A 7718-nucleotide genomic window follows, 5' to 3' on the forward strand; every position below is an offset into this window, starting at 1 on the left:
AATGTGGTATACATATATAGCATATTGTTCGTGAGGTATAATGCTGTATAGGTATTATTTAAGGTGAAAGATTTTTTTACGAGATGATGGTCGTTCGCGGCGTAATTTTGCGACTGCGGAAAACAGTGGCTCGTTTACGACAAGCGTAATGATAATAGTTTCTGTAGAAATCGGCCAGGATCGACGGAAACGGCGGTATTTTGGCAAGGTGTAACATGGTTGCGCAGAAGAAAACGAGATAATGGCCGTCGCTTTCACGTACCGTAGCCTCGCATGGCAGCTACGCGATAACCTATGTGTGCATAGAGTATATATATATAGTATATGTGTGTAACGTAACGAGTCTGCCTTATCCGAGAGTCATCGTTGTTAAGCAGCAGACTTCATAACGCTAATTACCGCTCCGAAAGGTTCTCAACCTCGATCCATCTTACAGCGCTAGAGAGCAAATCGATATAGGAAAGCAGCTATATGTATATATATACGAGGTATATATACTATGGTCTCTGCAAACCCATAGTCAATTTGTCCATTTTACGCCAGACACCAGTTACTTGATTCTTTATACGCCAAGTACTCGCTTCCTGTATTCAAAAATTTCAATACCGATGACTCGCAAATATTTTTACGAAAAAAACAAACATTTCCATTACGAATCTAATTCTGTATACTATATATATATATATATATATATAAATACGTTACGTTATAGAAGATTTGACGGAAAAACGTTTATTAACACGTATCGTAATTAAAGCGGCACATCCTGAGGCATAATTTCACGATAACACTGAAGACTGCGTGTAATTGCTTCCTGTCCTTAAAGTTTTGTCCACACGGAGAAAAAGCGACTGTGTGGCGGTGGCTTCTTGGGATCTCACGCGTTGCTGCGCGCCGTTCAGGCTCACGCATAGATAGAATTTTAAACGCACGCGCATTGATATGGGTTAAAGTTGGTAGGCGCGCGCGTGTGTGTGTGTTCGCACAGTGCACGCGTCGTATCTTCGGTGGATCGCTAAAGATTTCACTCGGCGCTCGTGTGAAACGCGAATAATGACGAGCATCGAAGAGGATAGCCAACGCTTAATAACTCGTTAATTATCGTTTTAGGAAATCCGCGTGCATCCATTCAATTAGATTGCGCAAGAGCTTCCTCGCGCTCGTTTCTCCAGTGGTCGTCGTAATTGGTTTAATTGGCATATGCCTTACCGAACGCGTTAATTCTTATCGAGTGCCACGAGCCAAAACACAGCGGTCGATACGAAACATTGTCGAACTTTTCCATCTTCTTCGATCTTTATTTTTGGCCTGCTATAAAATCTTCGTCGCATCCTGCACCTATATATATATGATTCGACAGCTCGGGGGGTATTCTATTATATATATATATATATGACTATATATCATGTGTACGGGGAATAAATTGAAAGAATAAGTAGCGTGTTAAAAGGCGAGCTTCGTTCACGGTTTCGTCGAAAGTTTGCTCTTAAATAAAGAACAGATATATCCAGTAAGCGAAGCCTTTTCACATAATTAAGTTGCACTTTTGATCGCGATTCGTCGCAACTTCCTTTCGTAACATGCGATTTAAAGCCGGCAAAACTCGTTGTTTTCTTTTCTCGCGCCGCGCGCGGATGGCCGAGACTTATTCACGGCTTCCTGTGAGATCCTATCTTGAATTTTGCCTTATCGTTAGTTTAGTCCTTGAATCAATGAGTTTTGCCGACAATTAGTCGCTTTGTAGCGCCGCTAATTCTACCGACTAAATTGAATCTCCGCCAATCTCTCGATCGTCTCCGCGCAGAGAGCATTTAATCTCATTAATTATATATGCTAATCGTGCGCACTTGTTAATGAGGCGAAACAATTGGCTCCTAAATTTTAAATTACCGCATTTATATATCTATATTTGTATAGAGTTTGATAAAGCATAATAGTGCAAAATGGAGCACGTTAACGGCCAACATTAGAATGTTAATTCTGCGAGGAAAGTTCTCGTTGAGCGAATCATACGCGCGCATGCGTCCCGTAAGCTTTTTGTTCGCTGATCATCTAATTTGCCCATCTTTTAATCTCGCTTCCGTTTTCCTCGTTACTCGAAATTATCGCGATAGCGCGATGAAACGCTCGAGATTATAACGGAGCGGCCCTATCCGTGTGTGCGCGCGCGGCGATCATCCGCTTTGTCAAATTTATGTAACTCTCATTCACAATAATGATAACGGACGCATTTGCTCCCTATACGCGTATACATTGCAAAGCGAACAAATTGCAAAGCGCACGACCTCGTTACGAACGCGCAATCTCTTTTTTCTGCATAACGAATCTTCCACAGCGTTATTTTCTTGCAATCCATACATGTGTGTATAATGCCGATTGACGAAAAACGAGCCGCTGTATAACGGTCTGCGGTCGAATAAAAAAATAAATGTGCAAGGAAAAAGCAGCGGAATGATTGATCCGCGGTGACCCTGATGGTTATATTATTTTTAAGCATGAAGCATGTAATGGGAGTTTCGGTCATTTTCGACGTTTTACGTGGCTCGCTGGGAATAATAATAATTTCTATATCGCGCGATCGAATTTCAAAGTTATAAGCGGTCCGTGCGGCGACGATTAGCGAGAGAGCAGCAATAAATCACAGCTACGTTTTTTCCACCCACCATTTTTGGCCTATCCACTGACACGAGTGCCGAAGCAGATGCCGTGACATTACGTGGCTTTTAAGGGCGTATAACGTTCTTAACAAGAAGATCGCGTGTCACGGACGTGTCCCTGCTGCTTTGCCAGTCAAACTGGCCACGCAAATCCACCGACACACCGGCCATATGCACGCCTCTCTCTTCGTTATTATAACACACACTATATATATAATGTGTCTCTCTAACCTCGGGACACTCGTCCCGCTAATTATACACGTAGCATATATATAACTATAAGACCCCAATGGCGCAAATATTCTCGAAACGATCCAAGGATATTCGCGCGCTCCAATACCGAGGATGTTCCCCGAACATCGTGCGCTACCGGTGAACCATCAAACGCGATTCTTCAAGATCGCTGCGAGTAAAGCTGAAATGTTTTTCACGTAATAAACAGTTGGCAAAGTATTTTACGACGGTCAACGAAGGTAATAGTATCAGCCTACCAATTTTGCATAAAGCTAAAAGCCTCGTCACGAACCCTTTAAGTTTCGCGTGATTTTAGCCAATTCTTTTGCACTTAGCGCGCGCGAGTATCTCCATCGTTACCCAGTGCTACACAATAACGAGATCCATGCACATACATGCACATGTGTATATATGTACGTGCGCAGGATGTTCACTTGTTTCCGAATCAAGAGGGGTTTTTCGTTGGTGGGACGAAACACTTTCCATTATTGTCGAATGGCGTCGTTGCTGACGTATCAGCTAGCATATATATATATATATATATATATATATAGGTGGGTGAACGCTAACGAGCGTCGCGACGCTCCGTGTCCACGTCCTGCACGGACATCGCGTGCGAGGGACCAGGCTAGAGGCGAGGATCGTTAATGCACGACCAAAACTAGTAAAACCTCTCTAAATCATGACCGAGGCAAATCCCTCTCGTCGAGTCACGTGAAAATTTATATACTTCCAATTTATCGCCAAATGAATGATACTACGTTGCGCGCGAGTGATACTTATATATGTATATATATAGGAAAAGTTTTCACTCTTAAGCGCGCGCCGATTAAGAAAAGTTGCTCTCGCGTGAGCTTTATTCTTGCGGTGTGAGATTTGGAGATTACGCTTTAAAGGAAACGGGCACGAGGAAGTCGTGGGACGTCTAGGTGTTCCACGTGGACAATGGGATTCAAGGAGAAGCAAGTTTTGCCTCCTGAGGGAGTTTAGCGCGAGTGTGTTGTTGTTGTTTTAGACTTTGGTGTTGCCTGGGACTCCTACAAGGATTATTGTCTTGACGACTTAGCGGTTATTTTACACGCTGTTAGCTCGGTAAGCTAGCCACGATTTTACCGCTGTTTCTATGCTAATGAGCCAAGCCAAGACAGGCAGAAGAGCCACCGTAAAGCTGAAGACAACCGGGGGTGGCTTCGCTCCAAAAACCCCCTTCTCTTCAGCATCTCTTATATATATATATATATATATATATGTATATTTAGACAGACTTTACGCAGAAACTAGTTTCTCCATTACCAACTCACCTGCTTTACCACAGTATAACAATTCCAAGCGAGTATAAGTATCGCGACGAATTTGAACAAACGCTTTCTCCAAGTATATTTTTGGAAAGAATTAATATATATATAGTAAAGTATTGGAGACTGATCCGAAGTAAATCTCGCAGAGGCAACACCGAGTTCCATGCAACGGGGCGGATATTACGCGGGAAAGGTTGGTAAATGGCTTAAAAAGTGGTCTCCGGCGCCATCGCGTATATCGACTGCTATATACAGCATGCAAATTGTCGGGTTCGATCCAACGGCAGCAGAGCTAGGGAATCCCCGAGATTCTTCGAGCATTGACCGTATAACGCGAAGACCGTTTCGTATATACTTTTCTTCTCTATACTAGACTATGGTATAAGGCGGCGGGAGGTAGAAAAGGAGCAAAGGGAACGGGGCCAGAAGGCTAAGGGGCTAGAGCCAGAGGGGAGCGAGTCGGAGAGGAATAAGAGTTGAGAGAACGTTGCATGAAATTGCAAGTTCGTGCATCTCTAGCAATCATAGCGAAACTCGCAAAATCCCTCGTACAACTCGCAGAGTGAAAATGTAGCGTTTACACAAAAAGGGATGTATTACGATTAGGGAATAAATTTATGGAGCAGAGAGCGCAGGCTTTGCCATTTCCTCGCGTCGTTTTCAGCGAGCCAAACGCAAAGTGTATAATAGGGATAGGAATCGGTGGTTCTTCGTAGAATCGTTGTATATCGCGAGCATCGAATCTCGTTGAATTTCTCACGATTTATCGAGCTCGAAAAAGCACTTGGTCGAGCACGGGCCACAACAGCGGCAAAGCCAACCAACGGACGTGCGTGTTACTCGCTCGCTATATACATATATATAGGATCAATGGATTCGCGGACGAACGAAACAAAAGGCTGCGCGAGAGAGGGAGAGAGGGAAATAGAGGCAAGTGGAAGAGAAAAAGAGCGTTGCCGAAAATGGGAGTAGATTCGTCCTGGCGATAACGGGCCCCGCGTTTTCGCATGGTCGGGGACCCATGAAAAATAACGAAAATTTTAGCGGAGGGCCGAGCGCAAAGCGATTAAGTCCATTATACAGTTTTATCAGCATGAGAAAGATCTAATAGCGGCTGGCCAGTACTCCCTACGACTAATTTTCACCCCTCGGTGCAGTGCGTGGTGTGTGTGCATGTCAGAGTTGTACGAGCACGCGCGCAGTCGCACACCCTGACCTCTCTCTCTCTCTCTCTCTCTCTCTCTCTCTCTCTCTCCACCGATTCCAGTCCTGCATCGTTCGCGCTGCTGAAGGACGCCGCTATATATACGACACTGGACAAAAGATCCTCGAAACTTGTGTGAACGCGTAACAAGCTGCACACTCGCAATAAACTAACGAGCCTTTACTCGCACACCGAAACACCTGCAGGAAATCACTACCCCCTTCCGCCATGCAAATATTATCTTAATTGCTGAATTGCTTGCTTCTCTCCCCCGCCCCCTCCCTTATGTATTATAATAGTATATATATATATATATATATATATATATATATTTAACGAGAGTTCAATATACAAGACCGAGATTCGCCGACCCGAGAAAACCACACCTCCCACAATGGTACAAATCTTACGACTTGAAATTAACGCGCGAATCGACGAGCTTCTCGGAAATCGAATGCTGCGATAATAAAGTAGAATCAACTCCCCTGCGATCCCATATTAACTCTCGGGAAATTATTGTGATTGGCCTGTCGGTTTATTATTTAATGTTTATTACTCTCCGGGTATATGTGTATATATTTGATACCTTGAAGAAAAAATTGCTACACGCAAAGAATTACAAGTAGCTCCTTATCGGTGTGAGAAACTTGAGATGCAAGATCGCAAAATGGCCTTTAGGTGAGTTTTAAGGCAGCTGCTCTCGCTATCAATGCAAATTGCCCGTAATGGAAGCTCTTAGAAGAAACCCGATCTCTCGCTGAATAGATAATACGCCAGTGTCAGATCCCTCCAACTATCAGCCAAGCGATTTTATAATCATTCGGTCTTTCAGCACTCATTTTTTTTCTCGCATTAATTGGAGAAGAAAAAAAAACAAGCAAACGCGAAAACCATATAGATATTGCATACGCGTTTTGCAGCTTTTAAATGGACAATTTCATGCAAAGTTTATTAATTTTTAATATTTGCCTGTTGTAATAGGCGGAAAGAATAATCGATCCGCACATACGCAAATAAATCTTTCGCGCTGGAAAATCTGATAAAGCCTAATCGCGCTTTCTTTTCTAAATTAATGAGAAAGCCAGCGAGACGTAAAAAATGTTTTATAAATTGTGGTTTTTTCGCAACGCTATCCGACGAACGCGCGCGAGTGGTTATAAAAGAAGTAATTATTGTAGTAGACGAGGTAAAAATGAACAAATGAATTTGGAAATCGGGAATGATGAATGGTCGATTTAGTAATGCTCTTTAGGCAACGTCCGCTCTCGGTGTATCGTGTAACATCGGAATCCGTTATATTATGCCAACAGCGATTAATTAATTTTCCATGCACGCAGCTCATCTCGGATAGGTATATATATATATATATATATATATACTCACCGTTCGCTCGTAACGAGTTTGACGGAAAAACGATCGAGATCTCGATCTCCGAATCGATACGGCGTTTACGCGCTTCCGGTACACATGACCTCGACAATCTCAATACAACTCGTGGCAAAAATATCGCCGTTGCACTCGGAATGGATTTATCACGGAGAAAACAACAAAAGACGCTTTTCCTAGCTCGAAGCTCGTGCAAACCCAGCACAAATCGCCACAATTAGATAAACCAACGAATCTGCCAGGACATAATTTAAGGCTTTTACAAATCTCGAGGGAGTTGGAGCGCGTTTATCTGGCAATGACTATCGAATCGTTCCTTTAATTAATATTATTAGCATAAGTGAGTAAAAAATGACAGATTAGACGGGCGTAAATAAATGCGGACGAGATGGGAGAGATTGAGCGGTGGAATAATTAAGGATGAACGATATGCGCCACGGACAACGTCGTATTGAGATTAATTGGGGCAAATAAATCTCGCGTTTAGTAGAAACGCACGCGTGGCGTGATCTCGCGCGCACTTTTATTTGCGAGATGGCTGTTAATTTTAGCAGGGCTCCGCCGCCCGCCGAATTTCCGCAGTTGCGCCCATGAGATCTTAATGAGCACTTAGCATAACAAACGTAAGATCGGATCAGGTTGCTAAGCGGAGCCGCGCTCGCACAGACTTATACCCACGCATAATCGCTCTTCCACCCTGCTTGCTTTTCGCGAGCGATAAAAATTCTTTGCCTGTGTTTGTGCGTAGCTCATTTGTGATAGGGAAAGGGCGAGAAGGAGAGAGAGAGAGAGAGGGGGGGGGGGGGAGAATTGCGCATGCGAGCGACTCTCCCGACTTATGGAGTTTAGCCGTTAACTTAACCGGCGTTTACCTTAATCTAAGATCAGCTCGAGCTGGCCGTACGGGGAACTGGCTAATGTATGGCCGTATGAATATGC

This window comes from Prorops nasuta, unplaced genomic scaffold, assembly GCF_024137725.1.
Source record: "Prorops nasuta isolate Cenicafe-Biocafe unplaced genomic scaffold, Cenicafe_Pnas_1.2 PNAS00019, whole genome shotgun sequence".
NCBI lineage: Eukaryota > Metazoa > Arthropoda > Insecta > Hymenoptera > Bethylidae > Prorops > Prorops nasuta.